The sequence below is a fragment of the Thalassophryne amazonica genome, chromosome 5 (genome assembly GCF_902500255.1).
Source record: "Thalassophryne amazonica chromosome 5, fThaAma1.1, whole genome shotgun sequence".
Lineage (NCBI taxonomy): Eukaryota > Metazoa > Chordata > Actinopteri > Batrachoidiformes > Batrachoididae > Thalassophryne > Thalassophryne amazonica.
This window is the reverse complement of record NC_047107.1, coordinates 88414269-88436220: the sequence shown is the minus strand read 5'-3', so window position 1 is coordinate 88436220 and position 21952 is coordinate 88414269. Positions and strand designations below refer to the sequence as shown.

Below are 21952 nucleotides of genomic sequence, written 5' to 3'. Positions count from 1 at the left end.
AATAAGCAGAGCACGGTACAAAGGCTAACTGAATTTAATACATAACAGTGATACAAAAAATAACAAAAGAAAGTGCGGTCTGGCGTGGTGCGCTCCCAGCAGCGCTAACGGTCCGGAGCCAGAAGCTGTTCGGACCCAAGGACCCCGCCGACACCCCCAGGTGGCCGCAACAAACCGAGTCTGTGAAAGAAGGAACCATTATGTGAGTCCACACTCTACACACAGAGAGAACACTTAAAGGTGTACAAACAGCAAACACTTCCTGGCTTGATTACTAATCAGCTTCCCAACCTGCAGGCATGGAACATCCAGTTCACAAAACTCCACTGCAGTGGAAGCCGATACATGACTAACATACAGCTCAATATAAAAAGGTGTGAGGGACACCACATTTACTGACTGTATAAATGTTAGTCACAAAATCTAACGTACCCCAGGAAGTGTGCTGACGAGCGTGAGACCTCACCCCCTCCTCTTTCACAGACCGTGCATCAAACCCTGGACGTTCTCTGCATCCACTGATGATGAGATGGCTCCCGAGACGACGATCTCACCCATCTGGTCACAAGGTCGAGTCTCTGGCAAATACACACTGTATACTCCAGTCTTAAATGCCACCATGTTCCAATCCATATAGATGCACCTCAGCTGTGAGTCCTGACGAGCTGCAGGTGATCAGGGTGAGGTCCTGATAACCTCAGCAACACAGCCACTCAGTCCCAAATGCAAGCCACCTGGAAGGAAAAACAAAAGACAGAAACAAAAAGGCAGCCAGGCCCCCCAGCCATACAACAGTACCCCACCCTCACGGGAAGCCTCCCGGCGACCACACAAACCTGGCCCAGGAGAAACACCCCCCTCCAGGGACCATGGCTGGAAACCGCATCTGCATTCGTCTTCCAACAGAATGGTTGATGTCCTCTCCCCTGGCTGCATCCTTGCCTTTGTTTCAGTCAGTCACTTAGCACAGGTGTGGCCAGGAGTTCTTAAACCTGTGCGGTCAGCCTTTATCCAACCATGTGCGGTCATTAGTCATAAAACAAAAAAGACAAACACAAACAACCAAACCACCCCCCCCCCCCCCCCCCCCAGGGGACCGTCCTATCAAACCCCGGGATGAGGAGAAAAGAAAACCCCCAAACTTAAGCTTACAAATAAAAGCGCTAAAACCCCCCCCCCCCCCCCAAACGACATGTAGGGACCAACACCCCCCAGAGGACTTCCCGCCAGCTCCAGGAGTAATAACCACAGCCGAGGTCCCTCTGGGATCCAACGTCACCCACGGGGACTCCCAGCGCCTCCCAGAGGACCACTCGTCAACCCCAGGAGACGCCTCCCCTCACGACCAACGGACCCAGCCCCGGCCGTCTATGGCTAGATGGACCCACAGCCCTTTCCCCCCCAGAGGACACCACAGTCAAACCCTGAGGGCGGAAACTGGGGGGGAAACACCCCCCCCCCAGGTGCAGAGGTTACCTGGGAAACGCCCAGCATAACCACACTGCACCACTCCAGCAACGCCGACACTACGGCTCACACGGCTGGAGCCAGAGGAGAAGAGAGGGAACAAAAAGAAAATACCCCAAACCCCCCCTCCCCTCCCGGGTGCAGAGGTTACCTGGGAAATGCCCAGCACAACCTAACTGCACCACTCCAGCAACGCCGACACTACGGCTCACACGGCTGGAGTCAGAGGAGAAGAGAGGGCATAACAAAAAACAAAACAAAAAAAAAGAAAGAAAAAACAACAACCCAAATACCCCCCCCCATGACCCCCCAGGGGACCATCCCATGAAACCCTGGGAGGTGAAACTGAAGAAAAAAAATAACAGTGATACAAAAAATAACAAAAGAAAGTGCGGTCTGGCGTGGTGCGCTCCCAGCAGCGCTAACGGTCCGGAGCCAGAAGCTGTTCGGGACCCAAGAACCCCGCCGACACCCCCCAGGTGGCCGCAACAAACCGAGTCTGTGAAAGAAGGAACCATTATGTGAGTCCACACTCTACACACAGAGAGAACACTTAAAGGTGTACAACAGCAAACACTTCCTGGCTTGATTACTAATCAGCTTCCCAACCTGCAGGCATGGAACATCCAGTTCACAAAACTCCACTGCAGTGGAAGCCGATACATGACTAACATACAGCTCAATATAATAAAGGTGTGAGGGACACCACATTTACTGACTGTATAAATGTTAGTCACAAAATCTAACGTACCTCAGGAAGTGTGCTGACGAGCGTGAGACCTCACCCCCTCCTCTTTCACAGACCGTGCATCAAACCCTGGACGTTCTCTGCATCCACTGATGATGAGATGGCTCCAGAGACGACGATCTCACCCGTCTGGTCACAAGGTCGAGTCTCTGGCAAATACACACTGTATACTCCAGTCTTAAATGCCAACATGTTCCAATCCATATAGATGCACCTCAGCTGTGAGTCCTGATGAGCCGCAGGTGATCAGGGTGAGGTCCTGATAACCTCAGCAACACAGCCACTCAGTCCCAAATGCAAGCCACCTGGAAGGAAAAACAAAAGACAGAAACAAAAAGGCAGCCAGGCCCCCCAGCCATACAACAAACAAGTTCAAACAGGTGCAATTAATACAGGTAAAGAGTGCAGAATAAGAGGGCTTCTTAAAGAAAAATTAACAGGTCTGTGAGAGCCAGAATTCTTGCTGGTTGGTAGGTGTTCAAATACTGAATTGCAGCAGTAACATACAAATAAATTATTAAAAAATCATACATTGCGATTTCCGGATTTTATTTTATTTTTTTAGATTATGTCTCTCACAGTGGACATGCACCTAAGATGAAAATTTCAGACCCCTCCATGATTTCTAAGTGGGAGAACTTGCAAAACCGCAGGGTGTTCAAATACTTATTTTCCTCACTGTATATATATATATATATATATATACTTCTGTACTTCTGTACTTCGAGTCCCTCGCAGTAAAGAAGTGGGATAAGGTTAGCCGATGATAACACACTGTAATCAAACACAAAGTTTGGATTTTCTCCTAACGTGCTCCTGGATGAATGTCCAGGGAGGAGCAAGGGGCGTCTCACCAAAATGAGACGTGTCTCACCCCCCTCCAGACTTCCAGCTTTCACTCACACAGCCCCATCAACCACTGAGGGAAAAAGAGGTGCTCACTCCCAGCCTGGCGCATGCCAGCCTGGGTGCCCTGTGCCCCACCTCGCTGGAGGAGTTTCATTCAACCAGGAACATCTTAGGAGAAAATCCACAATTTATGTGCGATCTCAGTGTCGGCGGTAACAAATTGGACAAATGTCAATTATGACTCGGGAATTGCCATGCTTGTCTTTACCGAGGGACTGGAAGTATGGAAGCCCATTGTACGGAAGCTATTAAAAAAAGAACCTCATAATTATGAGATCTTTTATCATAATTATGAGATCAGCGGTCTATTTTTTTATCCAGTGAATGCAATATGCTTCTGTAAGTATTCCAGGTATTCATAGTAAAAGGCTCAAAATGACAGACACAGCCCTCCACAATGGCTCACGGCTACACTGATAGACCAGCATCTATGAGTCTAAGGTGACTGGCTCAGCAGCTGTCACTTAAAGCGAGCATGCCCGAATTATGCGTAACTTTATGTCTTAAAACATCTTAAACGAATAAGTTGAAAAAAATTCACCCCACATACATCTCTCATGGAGGGAGAAACTACCTATAGAGACCAAAATAATTTTTCCTTTGGTACCAGGCTGTAAACATGTTTATTTGTACTTTGAAGTTGAACATTTTAACATGGATGTTAATGGTAATCTGCCGTAGGCTTTTGGTGTCAGCTTCCGGTGGCCAGTGAAAGAATTACAACTTTTTCTTCTTCAGGATGGGCTTCCTCTGAGACCATCAAAGCTTTCACTGTTTGATATTTAGAAATTTTTCTAAGTCCAAATATTAAGTAGAAATATTCATACACACGATTTAAGCACAGATATGTGCGTGTAAACGGTTGATAAGTGAGGCACCTCGTGGTTTCATATGACCTATTATGTCCCCTTTAAAAGTTATGGCGCGCGCGCGCACACACCTGCAGAGCTCGTGCGGACACAGACTGCGCATGCGCGCGTTTCACAACTTGCTGCTGCAGTACAATGAGGTTTGTGCTGCTGTGGACGGGACGTGTGCTGCCGTGATCAAGTGTAACTGTGAGTTTTACTTCAAGTTTTGTTTCGTTTCGTTTCGTTTCGTTTCGTTCTTGTTATCTCTGGACGGTTTACTCGCCAACACTTTGCACTTCAAACAAAAGCCGCGGAGTTCAGAGGAGACGAGCTGCGTTCAAAGGCGGTGAGGTTTTTGGAATGCTAACCACATTCAAGGCTACATTCAAGTGCTGAAATAGTGTTGTGGCGAGTTAAAATCTCCGCAGTGGAAATATACAGGAAGAGAGGAATTCCTCCTTTGAGTGTTATGTTAGTCAGCAATTTAATCACTGCTTCGTGTTTTCTTGGTGAAGTAGACCTGTCGTAATTCCAACGTCCAATAATTCCAAACGTTACTGATTAGGAAAAATTGTGCTTCAAACAGTAGGGATTTTATTTATATTGTAATATAGTATCTTGTCGAGCAAAACAAGTTTTTTTATTTTTTTTTTTATTTTTTTATGTTTTGCCAGTGTTGGAAGTGTTTCTTGTATGCTGATTTGTGGTTGAACTTTGAGCCTCAATTGGTGAGAAACAATGTGCTAAAAGGGCATTGTTGGAAGAACTCTGATCTCCTGCTTCAGATAAAAATACTGGTGGAAATACTATTGCAAGTAAAAGGCCTTGATTGAGAATTTTATCTGACATTACGAAAGTATTAGTGTCAAAATATACATAATGGTAAAATGACTTTTTATGCAGACTAACCCATTTCAGAATAGTAGTGGGATTAAAATGAACTGTTGATCTAATTTGTATTGTATATATTTTTAAGGTGGCTTGTGAATTTCCCCTTGTATATAAATAATCCTTATTGTTATTATGATATGTATTTATTGATATCTTTTTATTAGTCTGAAACTACAAAATGAAGCTGTATGATTTAATGTAGTGAAATAAAAAGTAGTTTATTTGCCTCAGATGTGTTTGGTGTAGGAGTATTCAGTAAGAGAAAATAGAAAAGAAGTGACTCCGTAGCCATTGAACCATTATTATAATATATATGTCATAAAAAATATCTTGCAGTGAAAGCCATCTCTCTGAGATCTTGCTTGATTTTGCAGGATTTGAAAACTCAATAGAGTCACTTGATTTCCGGTTACGGAGAGTGTTGCTTACGAAGTTTCAGCCAAATAGAAATGCTAAAGTACAAGAATGTCATATAGGCTTAAGCATAAAATACTTGAGGAAATGTACTTGGTTATATCCCACCACTTTTGAAGGATTCATAGTGTACGTATTTGTTAGAAATTTAATATATGTCCCCAGATGTTCTAAAACCATACATCGTTTGGAGCCAATATACCTCAAACACTGATGTGATTAATCAACAAATAATCACAGTAACTGTAGCTGAGCAGTCTCCTCCAGCTGCAGTGCTCTCTAGAGGCAAAATTACCTTATTTATTTAATTTTATTTTAATACTTCCTCACAATGGGTTCTGGAGCCAGCATACGGAATTTGTTTTTGATACATCAGAAGGTTGCTGACATATGGCCTCACTTCCTAATTGGCTGTGACAGATAAATTAGACAGATTTTTGGTACTTGGGCTGATCAGCAGTGCCAGTTTTCAAGAAAATTGGACAAAATTTTGCCTGGATGTTTTTTTTTTTTTTTAAATTAATGTTTACCAAAAATCCAGCATGGTGGAAAATGTGATATGATAGAAATTGATGTCATTGAACAAGTGGCTAGTTCTGGGCCTGGCTCGGTAAACTTTAGCTGTCTTTGGCCAAAGCATATTTGCCACCTAGCAGACGTGCCAGTGTTTCCAGCAGCTGTACCACAGTCAATGAAATTTGCAAAAAAAAAAAATATTGATCAATCAATCAATTTTTTTATATAGCGCCAAATCATAACAAACAGTTGCCCCAAGGCGCTTTATATTGTAAGGCAAGGCCATACAATAATTATGTAAAACCCCAACGGTCAAACGACCCACTGTGAGCAAGCACTTGGCTACAGTGGGAAGGAAAAACTCCCTTTTAACAGGAAGAAACCTCCAGCAGAACCAGGCTCAGGGAGGGGCAGTCTTCTGCTGGGACTGGTTGGGGCTGAGGGAGAGAACCAGGAAAAAGACATGCTGTGGAGGGGAGCAGAGATCGATCACTAATGATTAAATGCAGAGTGGTGCATACAGAGCAAAAAGAGAAAGAAACAGTGCATCATGGGAACCCCCCAGCAGTCTACGTCTATAGCAGCATAACTAAGGGATGGTTCAGGGTCACCTGATCCAGCCCTAACTATAAGCTTAGCAAAAAGGAAAGTTTTAAGCCTAATCTTAAAGTAGAGAGGGTGTCTGTCTCCCTGATCTGAATTGGAGCTGGTTCCACAGGAGAGGAGCCTGAAAGCTGAAGGCTCTGCCTCCCATTCTACTCTTACAAACCCTAGGAACTACAAGTAAGCCTGCAGTCTGAGAGCGAAGCGCTCTATTGGGGTGATATGGTACTACGAGGTCCCTGAGATAAGATGGGACCTGATTATTCAAAACCTTATAAGTAAGAAGAAGAATTTTAATTCTATTTCTAGAATTAACAGGAAGCCAATGAAGAGAGGCCAATATGGGTGAGATATGCTCTCTCCTTCTAGTCCCCGTCAGTACTCTAGCTGCAGCATTTTGAATAACTGAAGGCTTTTTTAGGGAACTTTTAGGACACAACCTGATAATAATGAATTACAATAGTCCAGCCTAGAGGAAATAAATGCATGAATTAGTTTTTCAGCATCACTCTGAGACAAGACCTTTCTGATTTTAGAGATATTGCGTAAATGCAAAAAAGCAGTCCTACATATTTGTTTAATATGCGCTTTGAATGACATATCCTGATCAAAAATGACTCCAAGATTTCTCACAGTATTACTAGAGGTCAGGGTAATGCCATCCAGAGTAAGGATCTGGTTAGACACCATGTTTCTAAGATTTGTGGGGCCAAGTACAATAACTTCAGTTTTATCTGAGTTTAAAAGCAGGAAATTAGAGGTCATCCATGTCTTTGTCTGTAAGACAATCCTGCAGTTTAGCTAATTGGTGTGTGTCCTCTGGCTTCATGGATAGATAAAGCTGGGTATCATCTGCGTAACAATGAAAATTTAAGCAATACCATCTAATAATACTGTCTAAGGGAAGCATGTATAAAGTGAATAAAATTGGTCCTAGCACAGAACCTTGTGGAACTCCATAATTAACTTTAGTCTGTGAAGAAGATTCCCCATTTACATGAACAAATTGTAATCTATTAGACAAATATGATTCAAACCACCGCAGCGCAGTGCCTTAATACCTATGGCATGCTCTAATCTCTGTAATAAAATTTTATGGTCAACAGTATCAAAAGCAGCACTGAGGTCTAACAGAACAAGCACAGAGATGAGTCCACTGTCCGAGGCCATAAGAAGATCATTTGTAACCTTCACTAATGCTGTTTCTGTACTATGATGAATTCTAAAACCTGACTGAAACTCTTCAAATAGACCATTCCTCTGCAGATGATCAGTTAGCTGTTTTACAACTACCCTTTCAAGAATTTTTGAGAGAAAAGGAAGGTTGGAGATTGGCCTATAATTAGGTAAGATAGCTGGGTCAAGTGATGGCTTTTTAAGTAATGGTTTAATTACTGCCACCTTAAAAGCCTGTGGTACATAGCCAACTAACAGATAGATTGATCATATTTAAGATCGACGCATTAAATAATGGTAGGGCTTCCTTGAGCAGCCTGGTAGGAATGGGGTCTAATAAACATGTTGATGGTTTGGATGAAGTAACTAATGAAAATAACTCAGACAGAACAATCGGAGAGAAAGAGTCTAACCAAATACCGGCATCACTGAAAGCAGCCAAAGATAACGATATGTCTTTGGGATGGTTATGAGTAATTTTTCTCTAATAGTTAAAATTTTGTTAGCAAAGAAAGTCATGAAGTCATTACTAGTTAAGTTAATGGAATATTCAGCTCAATAGAGCTCTGACTCTTTGTCAGCCTGGCTACAGTGCTGAAAAGAAACCTGGGGTTGTTCTTATTTTCTTCAATTAGTGATGAGTAGAAAGATGTCCTAGCTTTACGGAGGGCTTTTTTATAGAGCAACAGACTCTTTTTCCAGGCTAAGTGAAGATCTTCTAAATTAGTGAGACGCCATTTCCCCTCCAACTTACGGGTTATCTGCTTTAAGCTACGAGTTTGTGAGTTATACCACGGAGTCAGACACTTCTGATTTAAAGCTCTCTTTTTCAGAGGAGCTACAGCATCCAAAGTTGTCTTCAATGAGGATGTAAAACTATTGACGAGATACTCTATCTCCCTTACAGAGTTTAGGTAGCTACTCTGCACTGTGTTGGTATATGGCATTAGAGAACATAAAGAAGGAATCATATCCTTAAACCTAGTTACAGCGCTTCTGAAAGACTTCTAGTGTAATGAAACTTATTCCCCACTGCTGGGTAATCCATCAGAGTAAATGTAAATGTTATTAAGAAATGATCAGACAGAAGGGAGTTTTCAGGGAATACTGTTAAGTCTTCTATTTCCATACCATAAGTCAGAACAAGATCTAAGATATGATTAAAGTGGGGGTGGACTCATTTACTTTTGAGCAAAGCCAATAGAGTCTATAATAGATTAAATGCAGTGTTGAGGCTGTCATTCTCAGCATCTGTGTGGATGTTAAAATCGCCCACTATAATTATCTTATCTGAGCTAAGCACTAAGTCAGACAAAAGGTCTGAAAAATTCACAGAGAAACTCACAGTAACGACCAGGTGGACGATAGATAATAACAAATAAAACTGGTTTTGGGACTTCCAATTTGGATGGACAAGACTAAGAGACAAGCTTTCAAATGAATTAAAGCTCTGTCTGGGTTTTTGATTAATTAATAAGCTGGAATGGAAGATTGCTGCTAATCCTCCGCCCCGGCCCGTGCTACGAGCATTCTGACAGTTAGTGTGACTCAGGGGTGTTGACTCATTTAAACTAACATATTCATCCTGCTGTAACCAGGTTTCTGTTAGGCAGAATAAATCAATATGTTGATCAATTATTATATCATTTACCAACAGGGACTTAGAAGAGAGAGACCTAATGTTTAATAGACCACATTTAACTGTTTTAGTCTGTGGTGCAGTTGAAGGTGCTATATTATTTTTCTTTTTGAATTTTTATGCTTAAATAGATTTTTGCTGGTTATTGGTGGTCTGGGAGCAGGCACCGTCTCTACGGGATGGGGTAATGAGGGGATGGCAGGGGGAGAGAAGCTGCAGAGAGGTGTGTAAGACTACAACTCTGCTTCCTGGTCCAACCCTGGATAGTCACGGTTTGGAGGATTTAAGAAAATTGGCCAGATTTCTAGAAATGAGAGCTGCTCCATCCAAAGTGGGATGGATGCCGTCTCTCCTAACAAGACCAGGTTTTCCCCAGAAGCTTTGCCAATTATCTATGAAGCCCACCTCATTTATCATCCCCACCTAATTGATATGGGTGGGGATGATAAACTGTTTTTTTTAAATGGGGTTTTAGTACAGAACTGTATTGATAAAAAACTAGGACACTCAGCATAATATTGCTTGAACAATGTCTTATTTGTTAAAATGTTTTTTGTTATAAACAAAAATGTTTTTTTAAAATGTCTTAAAAAGTGGACCTATATATACTCTAAGGTGGGGAGTGGGTGCTTTCCAACGCCTCGGTGCTCTGGCTACATGCCAACAGACATCCCTACGTAAAAGCAAGACATCTATAAGATAAGTGGTTAAACAGGCGTTTGACTCACATGTGACGTGCCACACAGCAGGAAGAAGAAAAACCCAGCGAACAGCCTTGGTGCTCCAGGGCTGATCAGAACACTGTGGATGAGCCAAAATTATTATTATAACACTGTATTATTATTACTTATTATAATACTAATAAAGAAAAGACGTGTCTGTTAAAAATATTGACGACGCATTTTCAGCATCAGTGTAATAGATTACATTGTCTAATCACAGCAGCCGTAGTTGATAGGAAGTGTGAGGAATGGACACATGCACTGACAATGGAGTGTATTTCTATGTCCCCCCTCTAACCACGGACTGGATTGGTTAGTCTCATGGATCCCTTCAATGGAATTGTGATTTCATGCGATGTCACACTGCCCCAGTCGCTAAGTCTTAAACATCAACATAATGCTGGCCCTTCTCTCTTTCTGCAAGGGTGGCGAGCATTTAATCTGCTTATCACTAAGTTATATTCTGGTATCCTTACCGTCACCCTTCTCTTCAGACGTCATTTCACTCTGGCCTACTGTTTGTTGTCTGAGGTGGGGTAAGAAGAATTAACTTAATGTAGGGGTTGTTGTGGGGAGATGAGACATTTTAGGATTAGAATGATTTGAGGTACTCTCCTTCTAGCTCTATTATTTGTCAAGTTTATTCAGAAATGTATCAAAGAATTGCTGTCGGACCACAAACTCTGGGATAACCTGCTTAATGAAATTCTTTGGTTTCCAGTCTGACACTTCTGAGATATCCCTGGTTCCATTTTTCTAACCCACTGTATAAATGATAAGCAGTGCTTTCATTCAGGAATTAAAATTATACATTCCTGGGCATAAAATTCCAACTCTTCTGCATTATACAACCCCTGGCAATAATTATGGAATCACCGGCCTCAGAGGATGTTCATTCAGTTGTTTAATTTTGTCGAAAAAAAGCAGATCAGACATGACACAAAACTAAAGTCATTTCAAATGGCAACTTTCTGGCTTTAAGAAACACTATAAGAAATCAGGAAAAAAAAATTGTGGCAGTCAGTAATGGTTACTTTTTTAGACCAAGCAGAGGGAAAAAATATGGACTCACTCAATTCTGAGGAATAAATTATGATATCACCCTGTAAATTTTCATCCCCAAAACTAACACCTGCATCAAATCAGATCTGCTCATTAGTCTGCATCTAAAAAGGAGTGATCACACCTTGGAGAGCTGTTGCACCAAGTGGACTGACATGAATCATGGCTCCAACAGGAGAGATGTCAATTGAAACAAAGGAGAGGATTATCAAACTCTTAAAAGAGGGTAAATCATCATGCAATGTTGCAAAAGATGTTAGTTGTTCACAGTCAGTTGTGTCTAAACTCTGGACCAAATACAAACATGGGAAGGTTGTTAAAGGCAAACATAATGGTAGACCAAGGAAGACATCAAAGCGTCAAAACAGAAAACTTAAAGCAATATGTCTCAAAAATCGAAAATGCACAACAAAACAAATGAGGAACGAATGGGAGGAAACTGGAGTCAACGTCTGTGACCAAACTGTAAGAAACTGCCTAAAGGAAATGGGATTTACATACAGAAAAGCTAAACGAAAGCCATCATTAACACCTAAACAGAAAAAAAACAAGGTTACAATGGGCTAAGGAAACGCAATCGTGGACTGTGGATGACTGGATGAAAGTCATTTTCAGTGATGAATCTCGAATCTGCATTGGGCAAGGTGATGATGCTGGAACTTCTGTTTGGTGCCGTTCCAATGAGATTTATAAAGATGACTGCCTGAAGAGAACATGTAAATTTCCACAGTCATTGATGATATGGGGCTGCATTTCATGTAAAGGCACTGGGGAGATGGCTGTCATTACATCATCAATAAATGCACAAGTTTATGTTGATATTTTGGACACTTTTCGTATCCCATCAATTGAAAGGATGTTTGGGGATGATGAAATCATTTTTCAAGATGATAATGCATCTTGCCATAGAGCGAAAACTGTGAAAACATTCCTTGCAAAAAGACACATAGGGTCAATGTCATAGCCTGCAAATAGTCCGGATCTTAATCCAATTGAAAATCTTTGGTGGAAGTTGAAGAAAATGGTCTATGACAAGGCTCCAACCTGCAAAGCTGATCTGGCAACAGCAATCAGAGAAAGTTGGAGCCAGATTGATGAAGAGTACTGTTTGTCACTCATTAAGTCCATGCCTCAGCGACTGCAAGCTGTTATAAAAGCCAGAGGTGGTGCAACAAAATACTAGTGATGTGTTGGAGCGTTCTTTTGTTTTTCATGATTCCATAATTTTTTCCTCAGAATTGAGTGATTCCATATTTTTTTCCCTCTGCTTGGTCTAAAAAAGTAACCGTTACTGACTGCCACAATTTTTTTTTTTCTGATTTCTTATAGTGTTTCTTAAAGCCAGAAAGTTGCCATTTGAAATGATTTTAGTTTTGTGTCACGTCTGTGATCTGCTTTTTTTCTACAAAATTAAACAACTGAATGAACATCCTCCGAGGCCAGTGATTCCATAATTTTTGCCAGGGGTTGTAGACTGAATTCTTACTTATACTTAATACTTTAGTCTTTACCATCCTCAAAGAGGACACCTCTATGTTTGGAGGTAGGATTTCTTGAAAACCGAGGAAACCATTGTTACGAGATTAAAAACCCTCTAAAGTTATGGTTTAGACAGAGGAGTACTAAATTATCACTTTTTAATGGCTGGGAGTTGTTTCAGGAAACTGCTGCCTCATTGCATTATGGGAGATGACAGATTTGTTTTTGACTAGGCTTGTCTACATGTTATCATAAACCAAGTTCACCAAGTCTGGATCTTTATCTACATCAGGACCAAGGTGTACTTAATTGTGGATAATCAGTCATGTAACACTTCATCCCTCAGGTGATGAAGATCAAGATGCATTTCTTTGATTAAATATTTGAGGACATATCACAGGATTGATTATCCATAAAGTGAATTTTTGATCCTGATCAGGATGGAGATCCAGATTTGATGGACTGTTGAACCTTGGTGGAGGAAAATGTGCAGCCTTGGTCTTGTTATTTCTTCTGCTTGCATTCCTTTTTGCTTATCTGTCCTTGACAGTTGAGCCAAAAGGTTTGTTTTGGATCCTGCAGCCAGCACCCTGGGATTGTTTCTTCCTGCTTCTACACTGTGGGTGTGCATGTGCAGCAGGACGTCATGTCTTTGATGTTTGATCTGTATTGAGCATGTAGTACGTGTAAAGTGCATGCTAACTTTTTTAAAGTGGCAAAAATGCATTTGATTATTGAGCTTAGATGCTTCTTAATGAGTATTTAGCGCAAAAGTCTGCTGTTTACAAAGGATCATGTAATCGTTTTGTCTGAACAGCGCTTCATGCATCCAGACGGCTTACAGTGGAGTGGAAATCTGGAACATACCAGTTCCACTTATGTTCCAGCTGTCACCTCATGAAATATTCGTAACATTGAACTTTGTATAATATTAATATTTTTATTGTATATGGCTGCATACAGTATCTGACACTTTCTCACTGCAGTTCATAAAAAAATTCAGGTTAAACCACACCTACTTTGCTGGTTTGAGAGAGAGAGATTCTCTTTAAGGCTATAAAAGTACTTAATTCTTTCACCAAAACATCAAATTTAGGCTTTCATCTTAGACACACCTTCAGGCAAAGTGTAGCTGAACTTTCAGGTTTCCTTTTTAAGAAAATCCTCATAAAATCAACAATAATCATAATATTAAAGCAGAGCTCTGGTATCGGTATCGCCAGATATTCAAATTCAGGTATCGGGTTCGGACCGGAAGTGTAAAATTGTGGATCGGTGCATCCCTAGTAACTCATTCCAGTTTGTCCTATTTCAGTCCCAGCTTATCAAAGCATGCTTTTGCACTGGGCTGTGTCACAGCCATCACAGCTCTCCACCAGAGCCGAGGAGAGAAGTTCAAAATGGTCTGCTATGTTTTGCAGCTAAAGCACTGATTCCCCGCAATGAGCTTTCTCGTTAGGGTTTGGCGGGAGAGGGCCACATTCTTGAATGCTTCTTTTTTTTTTTCCTCAGGACAGTGCAGCAGAGTCCACCAAACACTCTTCAGTGAACTTGCCCTCAAAGAATGACTTACTGGTTTTTGTGATTTTGTAGGATATTACAAATAGTCCATGGGCCAAGCAGGTTTTTGGTACCACTTAAGGTGACTAAATGACACTTAGAATCCAGCCTCAGTGTACCATGGCCTACACAAAAATGTATGATAGCCATCCCAGGGTGGTAGCTGTAGCCAGGTAGGGGTCAGTGAAGAATGAAGAATTACACAGAGGTCAAAATTTAAAAATGCTACAATGATGTTGAAAACTATATTCCATTATTTGTCTGATTATAACAATTCCAAAAAAGTATAGTTTGGACTATCTATGATGGAATGTTATGGAGTTATGTGGTAAAAACGGCAGAAATGGTGACAAAGGTCAATTTCAGTTTGTACAGGGCTCAAAAGTTTAAGTTGCTCCAACTTCAGTAAAAAATAATGGAAATTATAGGTTGAATTAAAAGGATTAATAAATGGAATAGTTTTGACTGTGTTGAATGTTTGGTCTTCAAAATAAAGGTCAAACAAGGGTGACATCCATTGGATTCTATGACAGGTGACATACGAGGTCTGTTAGAAAAGTATCCATCCATCCATCCATCCATCCATTTTCTTCCGCTTTATCCGGAGTCGGGTCGCGGGGGCAGCAGCTCAAGCAAAGCCGCCCAGACCTCCCGATCCACACACACCTCCCCAGCTCCTCTTTGGGAACCCCAAGGCGTTCCCAAGCCAGCTGAGAGAGAGAGTCCCTCCAGCGTGTCCTGGGTCTTCCCCGGGGCCTCCGCCCAGTGGGACGTGCCTGGAACACCTCTCCAGCGAGGCGTCCAGGGGGCATCCGGAAAAGATGTCCGAGCCACATCAACTGACTCCTTTCGACATGGAGCCCGAGTGACCGAGCTCCTCACCCTATCTCTAAGGGAGTGCCCAGCCACCCTGCGGAGGAAACTCATCTCGGCCGCTTGTACTCGCGATCTCGTTCTTTCAGTCATGAGCCAAATCTCATGACCATAGGTGAGGATCGGAACGTAGATCGATCGGTAAATCGAGAGCTTTGCCCCCTACTCAGCTCTCTCTTCACCACGACGGTCCGATACAGCGACCGCATCACTGCAGATGCTGCACCGATCCGTCTATCGATCTCACGCTTCATCTGTCCCTCACTCGTGAACAAGACCCCAAGATATTTAAACTCCTCCACTTGAGGCAAGGACACTCCACTGACCTAAAGAGGGCAAAGCACCTTTTTCCGGTTGAGAACCATGGCCTCGGATTTGGAGGTGCTGATTTTCATCCCGGACGCTTCACACTCGGCTGCAAACCGCCCCAGTGCACGCCGAAGGTCCTGATTTGACGAAGCCAACAGAACCACATCATCCGCAAACAATAGAGACGAGATTCTGTGGTTCCCAAACCAGACCCCCTCTACACCTTGGCTGCGCCTAGAAATTCTGTCCATAAAAATAATGAACAGAACCGGTGACAAAGGGCAGCCCTGGCGGAGGCCAACGTGCACTGGAAACAGGTTTGACTTACTACCGGCAATGCGAACCAAGCTCCTGCTGCGGTCGTACAGGGACCGGATAGCCCTTAGCAAAGGACCCCGGACCCTGTACTCCCGCAGCACTCCCCACAGGGTGCCCCAAGGGACACGGTCGAACGCCTTCTCCAGATCCACAAAACACATGTGGACTGGTTGGGCAAACTCCCATGAACCCTCGAACACCCGATGGAGCGTGTAGAGCTGGTCCAGTGTGCCGCGACCAGGACGAAAACCACACTGCTCCTCCTGAATCCGAGGTTCGACGCGCGGAATTCCTCCGCACGTCTGTCTCAATGTGCCGAAAAAGTGCTGATGTCCACGTCTTATGCAATTCTTGTGCTAGTCAGACGACGTCCCGGATAAAACACAGCATCCAGTTTGGAAATGAATGGCACATTCCACTGTTACAGGAGTTTTTGTCATGGAAAAAGGAGCGGAGGAATTCCACACGTCGCGACGGTGCCGCATGGCGCAAAGCAACGCCGTGATGAAGCCTCACAGGACATGTTCTGGCATGTCCAGGCTCATCCACAATTTCTCAGATAGTCACACGACTGAAAAACCACCGAAAGCCATCTGAAAGCCATCTCAAAGCCGTCCTGTGAGACCAACACAGAGGTGGTTTTGTGCCGCGCCATGAACGGCTCCGTGGCGCGTCCCTCCACTTCTTTCCATGAAAAAAAAAAACTCCTGTAACAGTGGAATGTGCCGAAAAAGTACTGATGTCCACGTCTCCTGCCATTTTTGTGTAAGTCAGACGACGTCCCGGCTCAACAAAGCCTTCACGTTGGAAATGATCTGGTTGATTCAGCCTGTCGATTGGCGCTCGGAGCGCACCGCGTTCTCAGCCGCTGTGGGCCGTCTTTAAACCGGCTGGAGCACTCCTTAATCTGTGTAATCCCCATAAAATCGTCCCTGAAAGCCATCTGAATTTTCTGAATGGTGTCCACCTGGAGGTCTCTCAGTTTCTGGAAAAAATTGATGCAGCAAAGCTCCAAATCGTTCAGACATTTATTCGCAATAAAAATCCGACGAGAGGGTGGCCCACTGTTCACACAAAGCCTGCTCACAGGCGAATGACGCAACCAACAGGCGTGAAAAAACTCACGCATGTGCACGAAGGTTCAAGCTTGGCTGATGCAATCACACGTGATTCAAATCCATATGGTTTTTGAAAAAAATACAAAGGTCAGATACTTTTCTAACAGACCTCGTATGTTACCCTGTAACGTGATAAGCATGACAGACGGTGCAAACTATTCCTTTTAAAACCCTATTAACCCAAACAATAATTTGCATAATTTTTACTGAAATTGGAGCAACCTTAACGTTTGACCCCTGTACAAACTGAAACTGACCTTTGTCATCATTTTGCTGTTTTTACCCCATAACTCCAGAACATTCCATCATAGATCATCCAAGCTATACTTTTTTGGAATTGTTATGATCAGACAAACAATGTGATATAGTTTTCAACGTGATTGGTTCATTTTTAAGTTTCGCCCTCTGTGTAATTCTTCCTTGACCCCTACCCGGTTACAGCTACCACCCTGGGATGGATATCATACATTTTTATGTATGCCATGGTGCACTAAGGCTAGATTCTAAATCCAATGAAAGGCTCATTAAAAGCCTGCTAACAAGCCTTTCATTGGATTCAGGTTTGTTGGAACAGGGAGACAACTAAGAGTGTCAGGAATGTAGAGCTCGAGGACCGAACTTGGGCACCCCTGGACTAAAAGATGGCTTTGGTTGCACATCTCTGGATGTGCAAAGCTTCACATGTCCATGCAAGCTCTTCATCAGTCAAGCTTTTGTATTTATCTGCATGTTTAGTGTCATAAATGCGATTCAAATTGTATTCCTCAAACAAGGAAATCGGTTCTCAACACAATAAACACACAGCTTTACCTTTTGGTTCACAAAATAAATACTTACTAGTCCAAGTTTTGTTTAAAAAAAAAAAAATAAAAAAAAAATTCTGCATCATTCTTGCTTTTTTAGCAACTAACATATTGCTCATAAACAGCAGGGCTCAAAGCGCAACCCCCCCCCCCCCAAAAAAAAAAACAACAAAAAAACAAAAACAAAATAGAGCTGGGCAACGATTAAAAATGTTAATCACATGATTTCCATAATTAATTGCGATTAATCAGTTACACTCAAAATCCAAAAATGAATTCAAAAGTAGTGTATAGCACAATTTTATTTTAAATGTTCTGCCATATGGACAAAAGTGCCATAACGTTTGTTCTGCAAACACTTCTGCAAAACAGTCCATTTCGTTGTTGCATTTGCGAGCTTCTCTCACCTTTGTTTATCTATAGTTCTCCCACATACTGCATCTAACGTAGTTTGCCGAAGCCTCATTTGTTTCGTTGAATGATTTGCTGGTATCAGCTGTGTGTGCTGTATTTAGGTGATATTTAAGACTCAAAGTACTCCGCTGTTAAGAAAATGCAGCTTTGCAGTAGCTGCAAATAATGTTGGTTCTGTCGACTACGCTGCCTGGAAGCACTTTAAAATGAAAATGGCCATGTAAAAGTTCCGTGCCCTTCTCCATGTCTGCGGTAGCATTCGGGAACATACTTGCAAAACAAACCTTTTTAAGCCCCTTTCACACCGGGCCTGCTTCGAGTTGCTTCATGCGGCGTCATGACGATGCAGGAATGTCTGCAGCCACACTGTGCTATATATATATGAAGCTTGCTGATGATTCCACAAAACTTGTATAAACTTTGATTAAGGAATGATGTTTAGAATTGAGTATTTGTCCCTGTGATACATGAGTAATTGAGAATAGAAGGGAAGAAAGTGTCCAAGAAAGAAAGAAAATCAAATGGCTAATCTTGATAGGCATAGATTAGGAGGGATCAATCTTACATTATCTGAAGCACAAAAATAAGTAAATGAGAAGATCAGCTCAGTTATTACTTGAAATTGTTGATGTTCTAATAAGCTGTCTGTGTGCGGTCCACATAAGTTGGGAGTGGCAAGATGGCCGACCACTTTGCTTCAGAGGATTGTATGGAGTGTGTGGGCCAATGAGCTATCCAGTAACATATACAGATCAATGGGTGAAAATCTGGGTCAAGAGAACTGCGCATGCGCAGTTGCGAGTGGGGCTGGCTTCTCGATAGGAATTACATCTCGTTGGGACAACGGGCTGCAGCGGCGTGCGCACAGTGCACCTCAGCAGGGTGCAGGGTGACCCGACACGCATGTCCATACATCGTCTAATTTCTAATTTTTGAAAACGTGTTTGTCTCCTTGTTAATTTTTAAGCATTTCACGCTCCTGTTATGAGACAGCGATTGTAGCGCAGTGGTAAAGTTTCCGTGCGTTAATCGCAGCTTTTGTAAACTACAGGTTTGAATCCCGTGAGTGGCCTTTAATTTATTTTTTTTATTTAACAAAGGTGATTAAACTTCGGGGGTCTGTATTGGGTTCCCTTTTATTTATTTATTTTTGTATCAACCCAGGGATTTTCACTAATTATACACCAATATCTATTAATGTCCGTATTATTTATTAAGTATTAATTATTTATATAGCTGGCTGGCTGGACATCAGACATAATGAGAGCACACTGCTTCACTCATGTAATTTCTTGACTGTATGTCTGTGACCATGGGTCACCTACAGAGGAACAGATTGTTCATACTCACTCGATAGGGATTCAATAAAATGCAGTGTTTTGTTTTTTTTTAATGTTGTGTGGTTTAAATTATTTTTTCTCCACAGCAGAGGCACGATGTGGTGCAACACATTCCAGTTGCTTGCACTGTGTTCATGCACGAGCATGCACGAAATGGTCGCTGGTGTGTCATGCACGCCTGTGCGACCGTGTGTCCCTCATGACAGCAGGTGGAATGTTTTTGGATTTTCTTACGGTCTGTGTCTTTTGTGTTATGTGTGAAGGTGCCCTTAAGAATGCTTTAAGTGTTTAAGACCCAACTCGGTTTTAAACACGTGCTGAAAGTAATTGAGCCCTGTTAGGAAATTTCCACATCTCTCATTTTTTTAAAACACAAAGGCAGTTTTATGGTATTTCTCATTTCAAGTGTAAAGAAAATTTGTGGTTGTGAATAGTGTTGTTTTTTTTTTCTCTCTTCTCTGTATATAATTTGCACTGGAGTATAAGTTGCAGGACCTCTCAAACTAGTAAAAAAAACCAAAAAAAAACCCTGTGACTTAAACTCCGCAAAATACGGTAATGTTGCGTGGGCCAGTCAGAGATAGCCAAAGGGCAGGATGTAGCCTGGGGGCTGTACAATGCCCAGGTCTGGTCAATATGATACAAAACTTTTGCTAATACGCTAGAACCTGTCTCTGTGTGGACAGGGCCCAAATACTCAAGCACATTTGCCACCTAATCAACCTGAGCAGAAAGAACAGCCACAGCAGCAACACAAGGAGCCATCCAGCAAACACTGCATTACTCTAACAACTTCAACCACTTCTGAATGAGCAAAAATAATAACTAGATCCATTGTCTGTTTTCTTTAAAAAGACCTGCACCCATACAGCATTGTGGAAAACTCATACCTTTATTCATAATTTGTTTTTGTTTACATTGCCTTATTCAAATATAGAAGTACATAATCTTAGACACACTTTGCTTTCATGGCATAATTTCCCACACTGCCTTTCTTAGCACACTAAAGTAGAGCCTGAAATTAGCAGATCTATGTACTTAATTTATTTTGGAATCGACAGTCCGTTTGTAATCTAATCTTGAGGCTGTGAATTGACTTGTGAGATACTGAAAGATTCACACCCCTAGTCAGAACATCTCAGAAATTATGAATGATTTTATTGACATTGTGTGGAGGAATGAGGTTTGGGTCAAGAAGAGTTGATAAATGTTTGAAGTAGATCAGGCTTAGTGATCATCATTTTATATAAGTATTAAAAGAACTGCCCTTTCTGTCCGTCTGTCACGGACTATTGTAAGCAACAACTCCGCCTAAAGTGGTTGGATTTCAGTGAAATGGCATACTATGGATTCCTCATATCTTCCTCGGCAGATCCAGGTAAGTCAGGCTTGGCACTCTGCAATCACATCTGGCCTTTATGGGCATATGGCAGAGGTCTCGCAATTAACACCCTGGTGATAAAGTCCTCCCTGTTCACAGAGATCAAAGCTGGGCCTCTGCCGCTGAAATGTGCTGCAGCAGCTACCACCTCTCTGTGACAGAGTCCCTTCCCTCCCTTGTTTGTTTAGGAAATGACTTCCACTTCACTGCGCTGTCTATGCAAGTTGCACGCTGAATCTGGCCTTGGGTTTTATTTTTTTTTTTTTTTGCGGCTGAGTTTTTGTGGAGACCTTGTCTTGATGTTTCCTCTGTAATTTTAAGTGGTTTTAGTGGTAATTTTAGTTTTGGTTGCACATTTGTGCAAATTGTAATTTTAGTTCTGCTTTATGTTTCAATGTTAAAAATGTTTTTTTTTTTTTTGATAACTTTTAACTTGATGATGAATTCCTTTATGCCCATAGCATTCATTTGAAATGTTATATCAGCCAGTCCTTTTGCAGACCATTCTAACAATTTTGCATTTAATTTTTTTTTTTTTTTTTTTTTTTTGTCATCCCCCTGTGTTGACAGACTTTGTTGTTTTGGCAGAAGATTTTTGCATTGGTAGAAATGGGTCTTTGTTTTTAGTGAAGGCGATGGGAATTTGTGCAGCTGCTCACCTCTTAATTTGTGGGATGGACACCTGCATGAGCCTCAGGGGCTGCACTGTTATTACAAGATCAAGTCAACGTTTGATAGTGGATTTCTTGAAACGGAAGAATTAGTGCCCCTGTAAAAATCATCATACTTGAGATTTGAAGGAAAGTACATGTAAAAACGCAAAACATATTTACATTTCAATTGAATGGAGACATCAGATGGGTCGGCTTCAGTTGTACAGCTGGGGAGAAACAGTCTGCAATAATTGGTTGCGCCACAGGAAATTTTATCTTGAAAACTTGTAGACTGTAATAGAAAACAAAGTCGAGCTGCAGAGAACCCTCTGAGGTTTTCAGGGAGGCTGGGATAACTGCCAGCTCAGCACCACTTTGTTTGCACACTTGCTGTTAAGTCATTAACAACCTACTGGTGGTTGGCTCTCACTGCGGTATTGTATCACTTCCTGTTCCGGAGCACAGCGGTGTTTTGCTGTATCTGTTAGCTGTTTAATCTGCGCAGTTAGATTGATCTAGTTAACTAGATAACGATTTGTTTCACAGTGTAATCTTCACGTGCCTTAACTAAAGCACTCCCTCTGCTGAATCACCTCTAAATTATTTACACATTATTCACTTTGCGTGTTTTTAGGAATCCGCTAGCTTAGCGCAGCTACTAGCTCTTAGCCGGTTTAGCATGGTGGCTTCTCCTGTCTCTCCCGCA

The 21952-nt window shown here is 42.0% G+C and overlaps 1 protein-coding gene across 1 annotated transcript in view; it reads left to right on the top strand.

The window, feature by feature from the left end:
- The first annotated feature begins 4287 nt into the window (after positions 1-4287).
- The window catches only part of kank1a (KN motif and ankyrin repeat domains 1a), a 138781-nt gene continuing 121116 nt past the window's right edge, over positions 4288-21952 (top strand). The window contains exon 1 of the mRNA XM_034170801.1: positions 4288-4321. The gene's annotated coding sequence lies outside the window, so the exon portion shown is untranslated. The remainder of the gene's footprint in view (positions 4322-21952) is intronic.